This window comes from Eriocheir sinensis, chromosome 1 (genome assembly GCF_024679095.1).
Source record: "Eriocheir sinensis breed Jianghai 21 chromosome 1, ASM2467909v1, whole genome shotgun sequence".
Lineage (NCBI taxonomy): Eukaryota > Metazoa > Arthropoda > Malacostraca > Decapoda > Varunidae > Eriocheir > Eriocheir sinensis.
Window position 1 is genome coordinate 29,859,966 of NC_066509.1, and position 14,943 is coordinate 29,874,908.

Below are 14,943 nucleotides of genomic sequence, written 5' to 3' on the forward strand. Positions count from 1 at the left end.
TGATAATATTGTTAGCGTTACCGTCAGCTCCGAGGCAGTAGTTATTTAACAACAAATTTAACGTCACACAGAGCGCGGTAAACGTTTGTAGGTCCGCGCGCTAACCCGTGACGTCATCGATTAGTTTGTAGTTAGCTCTGTGAATCTCGATGTTCTCAAAACTACGCACTAAGGGCCCAAAACTACGAACTAAGCCTTTGTGGATCCGGGCCCTGGTCTTAATTATCACTGCAGAGCTATCTTCCAATCTTTTACCGATACGCACTATTTTTACTATGCCTGTGGGTTGTTTACAGTCTACTCCGACTCACAGACAACGCAATCTGCCCTTGAAAATTTTAAGAGCACTCACCCAACTATTATATATATTTTTTTAGCTAGTTTGTCCTGGCCAAAAGGCTTGGCCATCTAGTGAAATTTTGTTGGGTCCCTGCCCACGTCTCTGTACGAGGAAACGCGACAGATGAGGTGGCAAGGGCCGCTGCTTCACGGTCACTATCAAAGTCACTTATATCAAGTCAAGTCATACGCAGGCAGCTTTGTGGGAGGAGACACGGCAGAGGCGTGACTTATGCGTGACGCTGCTTGGTGCCAAACTAGAGAATGTAGGAACTGGGATTTAGAGAAAACGAAAAAAGGTGGACTAATTTAAATCAATCACTTCAACATATCCCCCACCCCCAACACCCCATACCGCCGTTTGCAGGCATTGGATTTAGTCACGCATAGCACAATAAAAAGGCACATTTTCTCTTCAGTTGCTTGCCTAAACGCGCGGTGAAAGAAGGCAAGCATGCACATCCAAAGTGCACACCGGCCGCATATTATTTTAGCCCCGCTCCGCATTCCTCGCTGATTCGCCGGCTGGCTTTCAAGCTCCGCCCACCTCCATGACGTGTCTGCCCTGCCTCTCTCTCTCTCTCTCTCTCTCTCTCTCTCTCTCTCTCTCTCATATGTGTGTGTGTGTGTAGTTCATTCATCACAGTCTGATCACGAGTCTCTCTCTCTCTCTCTCTCTCTCTCTCTCTCTCACACACACACACACACACACACACACACACGAGTGTTTGTGTCTGCCTCTCTCTCTCTCTCTCTCTCTCTCTCTCTCATACACACGAGTGAGTATGTGATGAATGAACTACACACACACACACACGTGTGTGTGTGTGTGTGTGTGAGAGAGAGAGAGAGAGAGAGAGAGAGAGAGAGAGAGAGAGAGAGAGACACACACACACACACACACACACACACATGAGTGTGTGTGTTTGTCTCTCTCTCTCTCTCTCTCTCTCTCTCTCTCTCTCTCACACACACACGTGAGTGTGTGTGTGTGTGTGTGTGTAGTTCATTCATCACACACTCACTCGTGTGTGTGTGTGTGTGTGTGTGTGAGAGAGAGAGAGAGAGAGAGAGAGAGAGAGAGAGAGAGAGAGAGAGAGAGAGAGAGAGAGAGAGGCGGGCCACACACGTCATGGAGGTCGGCGAAGCTTGAGAGCCAGCCGACGAATCAGCGAGGAGTGCGGCACGGTACGGGGCTAGAAAACCATAGCTACCTTCGTAAATATGCCACTCGGCCGCAACTTAAGTCACCCGTGAACTGTCTGGTATTTGGTATCAAGTAACGTCAACCCGCTGCTCCGCCCCAAATCGCCCCTGCGCGTATTGGTCGATGTTTTGAAGGCAGAGTGACTCGACTTATTGTAAGTGAGTTTCATCACTATCACAATGCCCTCTCCCTTACGACCTGTACCCTACCGTACGGTCCGCACAACAGATTGAATGGTAGGGTAGGTGGGGAAGCGATCGCCATGACGAGAATGGGAGAGATTACAGCCAGTGCTTTTCAGCCTCTCTAGTGTCCGCTTTTTTAGGATCGTTAAAGCCGGTCCAGATCAGGAAACCTATGTATGTAAACAATGCGTCCCAGACGTTTCCCAACTGTTCGTAAACAATCAGGAAACATTTGAGAATATACGTACTCGGATACATTCGGAAAATAATTGAGAAACATTGAAAAAGACTGTGTATATGTGTGTGTGTGTGTGATTTTTAACATCAGTGTGTCTTGATAATAAAGTATAAACTATTTTTATATTCCAATCAAATTTCATTTATATATGTATGTATGGAGAGAGAGAGAGAGAGAGAGAGAGAGAGAGAGAGAGAGGGGGGGGGGGTCAGTGGGGTCTCCAAACAATGTTTTCTGGTGTTGACGAACAGGGAAACTTACTTTGTTGTTCCTCATTTTCGTTTATATAATGTTTGATGGTTGAAATCAGAGCTTCATAGACTTCAGGAGCCACAGTTGAGATGGTCTGTTTTGATATTTCGAAGGTATACATGACGCTCGTAAATGAATCTCCTCATGTCAGGTATCTCAATGTAATGACCAGTCTGATGGGAGCGAAATGGCTTGTCTGTGCCTCGTATCGCTTCATGATATTTTGGAAGCCACCATTCCTAACAGTTATTCAAAGTCATTGGTGGACATTCTAAGAAAATAATTAAACCCTGCTCCATCAACTCTCAGCTCCACCAAAAGCAAGTCACTCTGTAATGCTCCATTTTCTAAAAACGACCTCATCCATACGCGTTTCCTTGTCTTTTTTCTTGCTCTCCAGTGAGTGAAATAATAAATAAAATACAGAGGCCATTGCAGCAACCTCCTAACTCACCGACATCCTGAAAACAACCCTGAGGTCTGGGGCGGTATACTCAAACCACGCCTTCCCGACAGGCGCCAGTTGACAAAAGGCGCCGTTTGAAACGGCGCCTTTCGTTTCGGCAGAATCCCGATACACAAACCTTTTAAAAAGCTGAAAGGCGGGATTTCCCTCAACGGCGCCTTTTCACGAGTCAACCAATCAGAGCGCCCGTGACAACTGTGGCTTTGGAAGTGCGGGCCAGTCACGCAGCACTGTCCGCAGCTGACAGCCGGTGCATGGAGAGAACATTCTAGAATCCTCGCACGGCGCGGAGGGCGAAAACATGCGGACACAAGTGTGGGTGGGAAATTATATCCGTTGAGAAGTTCGATCTTTTGAAGTGGTACATGTTATATACTGATTTAGCGGTGATACGTTACACATTATTTATAATAATCAAATTTACCAGCATAATTAGTGAATAATTATTTGATAATAGGGCTATAGTAACTTTGCAGCGATAGATTACCATAGTGATAAGTCATGAATTTCATGGTCATAGATTTGTAATATAGCATAAAAAAGATGTTGATTTTGTCAGTGATGATAGGTTCATCGGATCTTCAAAAAGTTGTGATTTTAATAACACGTACAATCAAGTGATACTCAAATTTACACAGAAACCTTAACAGAAGTACGTGTTCCTTACAATTAATATAGGTCATATTAACACCTTTGAGCTTGTGAAAATAATGAAGAAACAATACGTAGCCTAATACTCGGCAGTAACCACATTCCCGTGAACCCATATATTAAAATACCATCGATTGAGAGAGAGAGAGAGAGAGAGAGAGAGAGAGAGAGAGAGAGAGAGAGAGAGAGAGAGAGAGATAAATGAGCATGGCGTTGCAGAATATTCAAATGATAAAAAAAAATCTTACAGGTTATGTCTTTCCGGTCGTTGCAGTCAGTCCGCTCTGAGGTGGATAATTTCAGTAAAGTGGACAATATTGTCTCGGTGTTCCCGCCTCCTGCTCTCGTTTAAGAATGGTTCGCTGTGCAGCGGCTGAGGCTTTCAAGTTGCTCCTTCCACTTGTGTACAGGGTCTGCGGCGTGGACACCTGTGTGTGATGACAGTGCCACGTTTCGGACACATGTGCCGTAGAGACAATGGCATTCGTTGCTATCAACGTTTGTCATCATGGAACAAACATATGTGAACACGTACACACAACAGAGGAGCCATGTTGTGGAAGCGGTTGCATATTTTTTTCACCACTTTCATAAAAAAAAACAATATGGCTATGTACTCCAAAGCTTACTGATAAGAACGGTTCTCGTTTTACCCGAGGTTTTCGCTCCTGAGGTGGTCGTGTAAAATTAATCTTTGATAATATGACGATTCATTTATAAATGAAAACAAGACATGTCATAGTACGCGTCAGTGTATGAAAACGTTATTAGATTAAAAGTATGTTGAAATTTTACATTTTTCCTTGATAATCATGAGCCTGAAACGCGCAAAAAACGAGATGCATTTCTACTTTGAAGTTTGTGTATTGATGATCACTGTGTTGGTGGATCCAATGTTTATGTATATTCATCACTTTGTGTGGGGGGCCAAATTTTATGTAACCTATATTGATCACTGTGTGGTGGGTCTACTTTATATATATTGATCCCATTATGGGGCGCTCTGTGCTTATGTATATTGATCGAAATGTGTCGAGTCCAAAATTTATATACATTGATCAATTTGTGTGTGTGTGGGGAGGGGGGGGGCAAAGTTTATGTATATTGATCAATGAGTGGGGAGACGTAAGTTATATATATGTACTGATCACTGGGTGATGAGTCCAAAGTACATACATATTGACCATTGTTTGGTGGGTCCAAAGTTTATATATATATATATATATATATATATATATATATATATATATATATATATATATATATATATATATATATATATATCACTGTGAGCGCTGGTTGCCTTGTTTCCGAAATCCACGAACAGAATCGTTTTAGTAATTGTACATGGCGAACCCTCAGAGCGGGCACCTCAAATTGCAAATGGCGGATGTTTATCCACCCATTAACCTCTACCGACAAGGTTTGAGAGACTGTGGCAAGGTTGAGGTGTGGAAAGGCAGCTAGTATTTGTAATATCAGTTCGGAGTTGCTTAACCCTATAAGCACCGACGTTTTCAAATTTTCGCGCTCGTAACACCTAGCATTGTACTCATTTATCTGAACAATGATAATGCTCATGAACACTAAGTACTGGTACCGAATCAATAGTGTAAAACAATAATGAATAATGAGTGAAAAAAAGCTAGTGGAAAGTAAAAAGAAAAAGGGTAGGCTATAAAAAAAAACGGAGGTAACTCCCTCCCTCCCTACCTACCTTCCTCCCTCCTTCCCTCCCTCCCTCTGTCGCTCGTCACAGGCTCGTCACAAGTGTGTTTGTGACAGAGAGAGAGAGAGAGAGAGAGAGAGAGAGAGAGAGAGAGAGAGAAAAATTTTGCCACTTGAGTAAGACACACACGGACACATCCATGGTGGAGAACCTTTGATTTACCTTTTTTTATTTATTAGTAAGTTTCTGATACGTCAAGGGGGTGGAAATAGGTTGACCGGAAACATAATTTTATCCATTGCTGGGGCGACGCGGCGGGCGGCGGGTGGTGAAAGATATTTCCCCTTAAAGCCCCAAATACACTGTCGAATTTTGCCAACGAACTTGTCGCCGAATCAGTTCGTGAAAAAATTCGGTGACCGGTTCGCCGACATGATCAAGATTCTTACAGTTCGTGACCATTCGGCGACATGTCGGCGAATGTTCAAGACAATTCGGGACAATTCGGAGACATGTCGCCGAGTTCAAAATCTGAAATTTTAACGTTTTTTTGTCGCGGAATAATTGGCGACAAGTCTCCGAATTGTCTTCGTATGTCCCCGAATTGTCGGCGACATGTCCGGGACAATTCTCCGACAGTGCCAAGATTTATAACAGCTGATCATCTGATGCCCGTGTGGCATATAAAAGCACGGGAATCCGGGGTGCAACACACTTCTTCACCGGCAGCTGAAGAGCCCACCTCGTCTCTCGCAATTAGTTCCAGGGGAATGGCGAGAGGGCGATCAACTCGTCCCACTCGACCCTCTGCGGAACCCAAGACCTATTGTAGACCCCAAGAATATCCGCACCTACTTCATGGACTACTACAACACCCGGGGAGCAGTGGCCTGGCAGGACAGAATTGTGGGCGAATAAATACCGTGTGTGATAATATGTGGTAATATGTATGATAGTATGTGTAATAAAATGTATAAATGTGACTTGTTTTTGTTTTGCCCTCCTACAAATATTTTAGAGAATGAATGTTTACGTAATATTAATAAACAAACCAGTAGCTGAAAAATAAATAAATTTAAATAACTAAAATAAAACAAAGGTTAAATAATGGCAGAATAATGATATTAAGAAATAAATAAAGTAATAAATAGTAAATAAATTATGAAATAAATGAAAATGTTAGTTTCATTATAAATGCATGATTATTCTTGTTTTTCATATTTTTTGTTTATAATCTATTATTATATTATTATTTTATTCCATATATATATATATATATATATATATATATATATATATATATATATATATATATATATATATATATATATATTTTAGGGTGGTCCAAAAAATCATATGTTTGTATACATCTTCTCCACAAGGTTTATTTTAGTCCATTTGGTACAAAATACATACCATAAAAAAATTGGAGCATTTAAAGCATATTTAGAGGTCAATCCAATATCCTCAATTTTTTTATTCAGGCCATAATAAGGATTTCGGGGGCTAGATAAACACATAACAAAAACATTCTTTTCATTCAGCATAATACAATTATAAGATTCACAAAATACAAACTAAATCACTCTAGAACACTAATACACATTCTTTATTGGTACCTCTTCTTCATTATAGCAGCTTTGCTTACTGTTGGTAATTTCCCGCGATGAGCAGCAACAACCTGTAGGAGGTACTGCTTTTGGTCCTCATTTTGCGTTACAGACTCATTATAGCGTTCAATAAGAGCAATTGCCCTCTCTGCAATGTCATTCACCACCTTCATATTTCCGGCACGATCTCTCATTGTGATTAACACTTTATCGTCTTTCCATGTTTTGGGATTCTTTCTCAAGAAGAGTTATGCTCTCTCCTTGCCATCCTGTGTAAGAACATAAAAAAATATGCAATGTACGCTCAGTAACATATGATGCAACATTACTGATAGGAGTTTCATCAGATAGGACAATACGCCTTGCAAAGTTTTCCTTCTTTGGGCACTGCAGGTATTGTACCATATTCCTCTTCGTTTCAGTATCGATCCTGTCATCAAATAAGCTTAGACCGATAAGATGTTCTGATAGATACCAGAGATGTCGGCTGATTGCTGCATGTGCTGCCTGTGCAACTCGGTCATGAGGATACTCCTTTAAAACCATTAGCTGCAGATCGTTGAGTGGAGCTCGAACAGCCACTGGTGCTTCATGCCAGTATCTCACATAAATTATGCTCACAAGCAAAGCCAGTTGTGTGATATTGTTTTGTTCCCGTGTTTATAATGAGAATTGATGCTTGGACAGATAGATTTTGAGAGCATAGATTCCTTTTGCCATCCACCTTGCATGGTGTGTAGGACCAGGGGCTCGGAAGGAAACCTTACTGCTTGGCAGTCCACCAAGAAACAAATGCGCTAATTCTAGAAATTCCTTATAACCATCTCGTAGCTGATTATCCTGTAGGGCTACTGGTAAATATTCAAGCAACTCCTTCATTAATATTTGAAGCATTGGGTCCTCAAACATGTTTTCCGGAGCTGGAATGAAGTCATTGAGCGAAATGGTCCTCCACTGCCTCTTGAAGCGCTTGAACAAAATAGTCTCAGGACTTCCAGTTGAATCAAAGATCAAACTGAAGACATCTCCTAGCATAATTTCGAGCACATGGTGTCTACATGCTATCCGAACAAGTTCCTGCTCCAATCCTTTTTCAATGAGACCACATGCTCCACGATGTAATCCTGCATTGAAAGCAGTTTTTTTTTTCTTTTTCTTTTTTTACGTCTTGGCCTATTGCGCCGGTAGGCTTCTTCCCGGTGGATCCTGATGGTCGGTCCAAGGCTTCTTCCCGGTGGATCCTGATGGTCGGTCCAAGGCTTCTTCCCGGTGGATCCTGATGGTCGGTCCAAGGCTTCTTCCCGGTGGGGCCTGATGGTCGGCCCAGCCCGTTCTGGCGCAGGCGAGTGTTTATAGTGGCGCCATCTTGCATTGGCTCATGCTGCCCTCCCGGACCTCATCTTTAATCCTAGAATCTAGAGTCCGGGTTGATAGGTGGTCTTCTGGACAGCATGTGGGTAGTTTTGAGCCACTCAGCGGCGGCTGCAAAACCCCAGCTTGGCGGCACCGGTCGGGGATTGAACTCGCGTCGTCCTGAACGCGGGGCCGTCTCGCTATCTGTTCAGCCACCGCCTCCCCAAGTGGTATCAAATACAAGTCCATTGATCAGTTTCTCAACATTCCATAATTTAATTGCTTCTAAACGTGTTTCGGCCTGTGCTTCTCCAGTTTCTCGCTCTTTTTTGGGTACCCCAAGCAACTTCTCTTGTCCATTATATGTCACCACAATGGCAATGCGACAATCAGTTGTCTTCTGCATATCAGGGAGAAGTTTTCCGTCCCAATGTAGTAGAAGAGGTTCATCTGGAGAAAATGATTTTCGGTCATTCTCAGCTGCTTGCATACGCCCACTTGATCTGTACCGTCGAATCGTATTCCTAGAAAACGACATATCTGCCAGATCATGTCCAAGAGCTTGTGCTACAGCTCCAGCTACAAACACAGCATTTCTGTCTGATAAATTGGTACGGTCCATGGCTTCAGTGACTTCTGGTGACTTGACAATATCAGTTTTTTCTAGAACGTATGGCAGGTGGTGCTCCTGACGAAGATGGAATGGAAGCTGATGGCTGATACTCCTCATCTGATGAGGACGATGAAGAAGAAGGACGATAATGGAGTACTTGTTCTGTTTTAATCAATTCTTCCCTTGCTTCATATCTAGCCCTTGCCATGGACTCTTTTTCCTTTCTCTGTTGCCTCCTGTTTTCAAGTGAAGCTAATTCTATATCAACACCAGCCATGCTACATAACTGAACACTTTCCCGCTGCATACAATACAAGTAAAATATGCAAAATGGATTGACCTCTAAATATTAACGAATATGTATGAAATTTTATATATCTTATCTATGCACCCAATTGACAATTTTAAGGCTTGTGGAGGCAAAATATTACTACTTTTACTTTTCACCATATAGTTTTGGACCACCCTAATATATATATATATATATATATATATATATATATATATATATATATATATATATATATATATATATATATATAGATAGATAGATAGATAGATAGATAGATAGATAGATAGATAGATATATATAGATATATAGATATATAGATAGATAGACCCCCGTGTACAACTCCCACCACGACCCGATTGCCATGTCGTGATTAATTCGCCGAATAACTATGGGCTCCATGGACACCTCCTTGGGTCCCTGGAGACTCAGGCTGGGTGACTAGCTTGTCTTACACAGCACCCAGGGCTGAAATGGGAGCACCGAAAAAAACGTTTTTTTTTTATATTGGTAAGTAACGAAAAAATGGTACTGTGTCCCATATTTCTGGAGTTGACAGGTGGTTATTTCGCTGGCATCCAGTGAATATCAATAGTCCTATCAGTGCCCTCAGCTCAACAGGCACAAGAGGTGCATATGCCGGTAGACTTTGCCTCACCTTTAGGATCTTGCCGGCGTCCTAGCTAACATGGACACCTGTGGCCGAGCATACCAAGTGAACCCACTCCAGGTGGTGAAGCTCGTTTTCGGGAACTCGACTACTGAGGAATCAGTGTCTGCACCCTGGTCAATTTTTTGTAGCTCGCGGTTTTGTAGGAGGGAATGGGTGTGCAACTGTGCATGCGAGGGGCCTGGGATGGGCTCAGGTTCAGAAGATGTCACATGTGTCAGATGTTGTTTCTTCTTTGGTGTTGAAGTAACAATATTCATTTGCAGGTTTCTTCTGATATTTTCTCCCTCACCGTCTGAATCACTTTCATCATCAGGATTTGGCACATACTCTTTATCCTCATCACTGTCATACAACACATCTGGTTCTAAACTGTCGTCACTGTCTTCAGGTTCACTCTCAGGTAACATATCATCTGCATCTTCCTCCTCATTTTCACACACACAGTTATCTTCATCTTCACAAGTAATGGCACTAATGCAGGATTGATTAATCATTTTTTGTATCCCACTCACTTTTTTTTTCTAGCCATTTTGCACATTGTTTTTGTTGAGTCTTTCAAAACATACTTTTTCAGAGTACTGTATATATTTCACTTTAGTGCCTTTTAGTTACGATAAATGAAATTACATAAATGCTCTCCCTTGGTAAAAACACAACAAAAAAGTACATAAACTCTTTCGCAGGGTACAAAAAATACTTTCCGGGTGAAAAACACTTCAATCGCAAATTTCGTAGCGAAATACCTGGGACAAAAACACAGACATACCTCCTCCTTCGAGCGCCAAGGGTGGATTGAAGGTATATGGATGCACAGCTGCGAAGCACTTATCGTACAAGAATGAACATGTATTTACCAAGCCGACGGGTTAAATTAATCCCACGAAAGCATTCCAGGGTTAAGGGAGACGGGCCTTTGCCGTATGCGGCGGCCCGTAGCGGAGTGTTGAGTCGATGCTAGACTCGGGCGTGGGTCGAGGGGGACAGCGAGAGCTTTTATACGGAGATAAGACTCACAAATATTACACTACAGACATTACAAATACCCTTAGAAGAACGATTCGTCACATCGTGATAATAAATAAATATATATAAATAACCAGGGCAGGAAAGACGGAGAAAAAGACATAATCGATCAGTCAACTTGCATTTCCATTTCTATATCCTCGTTTTGACATTCAAGAAAAAAATCACCCCATCAAAATCGTACCAGTAATTTGTCTAGTTAACTAATCATATACCTTAATTTCTCTTTTCCATTATGTGGAGAAAAAAGGCGGAAGGATAACCATAGAATAGCTACTTAGTTTTCATTATGTTTAGAAGGTTTGAGGAAGCGAGGGGGAAGAAGAATGGCCAGTACTTCGTTTATTCTTTCTTTTCTTCGCCCCTCTCCGTCACTTGAACTATTCTTACTTCTTTTCCAGTATTTCTTTATCTTAACTTCCTCGATGGTAAAACAGAGGCAATTAGAATGTTCAAAAGGAAGGGGAAAAAGTTAGTTGTCTATATTTTGCTTCGTCATTATTTTCGTTCACATGGATAAAAGTCAGGCTGAAATTTGTCCCTTGAAACGTTACTTCTTTTTCATTATTTTCTTATTATTACTTCCTGCTGCAAGAGAGAGAGAGAGAGAGAGAGAGAGAGAGAGAGAGAGAGAGAGAGAGAGAGAGAGAGAGAGAGAGAGAGAGTGTGGCTGCCACCTCTTCCCTCCATCTCATGAAAGTATTTTTTTTTCATTATTACTATTTCGCTTTCCTTTTCGTCATGAATTAGCAAAATAATCCATATGTTTTACCTCCCTCCCTCCTTCCTCTGTCTCTCTCCTTCGCGCTTGTTTCCCTGTTTCCTGGGCTCCAGAAGAGGGGGTGGGGAGGGATAGGAAGGAGGTAAGAAGGAAGGAAGGGAGGGAGGGAAGGAGAAAAGGTATTACTAGTTGTACCATCACACTCTGTACTGCCTGGGGGTTGGAATGGCATGTTCCTCCCTTCTCTATTGTTGTTTACTTGTAAAAATTAAACTATAAATCAATCGTCAATCACAAGCTTGTGTCGCCGGCCGTGCCGCCCGCCGCTAAAACTAATGCCATCTAGAGAGGGTCTTGCTAGAACGCACCTAGAATGCACGCTACCAACGACGGATATAGCCTATAGGTTTCCTTCCTTATAGTTACCACAGCCAGTTAGTTTGTTGGTCTGGTTAGTGTATCAGCTAAGGCTTTATAAACAATAAATGCAAAACATGCAGTATACAAAACAGGTATATATACTTGTAACAGTAATAGTATCGTCGTATCGTCCAAGTTATTGTACATCTGGCAGTCGGCAACCGTTTCATCGCGTTCCATAATGTATCGACTGTGTTTCAAAATGATTGCTGTCGGTTTTTCGAAATATTCGTGTGTAGCAAAATAACGAGGATTCATATGGCTCTTATTGATATAACACGTTAATCTTGGGTATTTTCTGCGTTTATCTGTAGGACTGTTTTTCTTTTACACTTGATTATAAGAAAAAAAGTGCATCGTTTTGATCAAAGTGCCTGAGGGGTGGCCACTTCTGGCCACCCTCGGAACTTATCGGGTTAAGAAGCAAGAAGTCACCGATGCCTTACTGTTTGAGTGTTACATGTGAGTACTAGGGCCAGAAGTATTTTTTACCACCTTTACTAATGACATTGACACAATAGTAAAGTAACAATGTTTTTTTTTTGTGTGTGTTTATTAAACAATACTAGCAGTACCCGTGGAAATTCCACAGCTAATGTGCTTTATACAATATCTGGCAGGAGTAGATTTAGCTTATCTCTAAAGCATGACAGTTTTCTGTTTACCCGACACCCTGCAACTACCACTAAACCCAGCACTAACCAGTAACCACTAACCTCCTCCACCTCTTACCCTCACCAAACAGTTTACTGTCCCAATTTACCTACCACTGGACACCCCACACGCCACATATCCGACACCAGGCCACTACCACTAACCAGTAACCACCACCATTAGGCTTAGCCACTAACCACTTGAACTGTGTGGTGAGAGTTAGAGGTAGATGGGTTTAGTGGTTAGCAGTGGGAAACTTAAGCTGGAGTCAAACTGGACCCAAATCTGGTGAGCACGAGCTCTTGCTGGCAGCTTTTGCTCGCGAGCAAGTCACTGTTGTCCTCACACTGACGAGCGACGAACAACATTGTAAACAAAGCCTCAGCCATGGCGCATACTACATCTACGCTTCGCATTACGGCTAAGTCTGCAGCTGTGACGGCATTACTTGCCGTTATTCAACGAGCGCAGAAGAAGAAAAGACGAGTCTGGTCTCAGTCATGGCTGAAGAGAAGGGAGACCCATGGTGTGTACAACAATCCATCTAACTTTCTTCAGCGTAGACTTACAGAAATGTGGATGCCTGTGGTCCCACAACTCGGGATGGTCCCTGACTCTAAATATTAAAGAATGCATAATACCGGAGGACCAATGAACTCTACAACTAAGAGCAAAGGTGGTCATGGGGAGTGTTTATTTCAGCTGGGCGGTCTTGGTTGTTATATGTTGTTCAGATTTAGGTTTTATATATATATATATATATATATATATATATATATATATATATATATATATATATATATATATATATATATATATATATATATATATATATATATATATATATATATATATATATATATATATATATAATTCTGGGTCATTCCATGAACTGTCTTCTGGAGTTATTAATACACACGCACAGTATGACACGAAGGGAATGGACAGTTACTGGCATTACTTTGCGTTTTATTGATTAAGAAACGATCAAATAATGTTTCACATTAAACACCTTTTATTCACTATGATGGCTTCTTATCATAAGCATAAGCAATATATAGCAACATTGCTCAGTAACGATGATGAATGAAGAATGCCTTCATAGGTAGGGTTGCCATATCTGAACTATCAAAATTCCGGACGCCTCCACGAACACTCGACCATAGCCTAATGTTTGGCAACACTGTGATTACCCGCCCGACCACCACCTCCATTTCAAAGCTATATATTCTTATTTCCCTACCTTCCTCGATTATTCTATGGCACTTATAAGCTGTGGACATGTTCCACTGATCACCTCCAAACATTAGAAGTCTACATGAAGCTTTTGTCATCGTTATATTGACCAAGAAAGGCAATGATGTTTGCGATCGGCGACAAAGAGTGAGTTACAAAACACGACTATTCTGAAGCTATATATTCTTATTTTTCCATCTCCGACAATCCCTCGGTACTTATAGGCTGTGGGCATCTTCCTTTGATCACTATCATGCATTAGAAGTCCACGGAAAGCTTTTGTTATCGTTATGTTGACCACGAAAGGCAAAGAGTGAGTCAGGGGTGAATAACAGGTATGGTGCGCGGGCGATGACGTCATCATCAAACGAGAGTATAAATTAAATAAATTACGCCATCCTAGTTTAGGATATCGACTAATCATGCATGTCCTATATATTGTGCATATGTTAGATTTATTGTTGTCAACAGTGATCATGAAAAGATAATTTTACTTTCTGTTTGAGTAATATGTCGATATTTGGACTTCATTTGACTCTTTCCTTGGTGAACGAAAACACTTTGTGTCAAAATATTTCGACAAGTCTTTGCAAGACATCATTGAATATTTCTTTTCTATATTTTTCTAGCTTGTAAAATATATTTAGATGTTATGATGAAGATACAGGAAAATAATGATACTCTTGAAAATATATAACGATACTTGTGTGATCGAAAATAAACATTCACGGCGACATCACTTCATATCGCGACTGTACATATAGGCTAAGAATATATAGTCTTAATCAACGCCTTTAAACGCCCCCCGGTACACCGTTACAGAGGTGTTCTGATACCCTCCTCTTGCAAGAGTTCAAGTCGTAGGCAGGAGGAAATACAGATGAAGGAAGATTGTTCCAGAGTTTACCAGCGTGAGGGATGAAAGAATGAAGATGCTGGTTAACTCTTGCGTAAGGGATTTGGACAGTAAAGGGATGAGCTTGAGTAGATAGTCGTGTGTGGCGAGGCCGCGAGAGGGGGGGAGGCATGCGGTTAGCATGTTCGGAAGAGCAGTCAGCATGAAAATATCGATAGAAGATAGAAAGAGAGGCAACATGGCGGCGAAATTTAAGAGGTAGAATACTATTAGTAAGAGGAGGAGAGCTGATGAGACGAAGAGCCTTAGACTCCACTCTGTCCACGAGAGCTGTGTGAGTGAAGCCCCCCCACACGTGAGATGCATACTCCATACGAGGGGGGACAAAGCCCCTGTAAATGGATAGCAACTGTGCGGGGAAGAAGAACTGTCGGAGACGGTACAGAACGCCCAGCCTCGAGGAAGCTGATTTAGTAAGAGAAGAGATA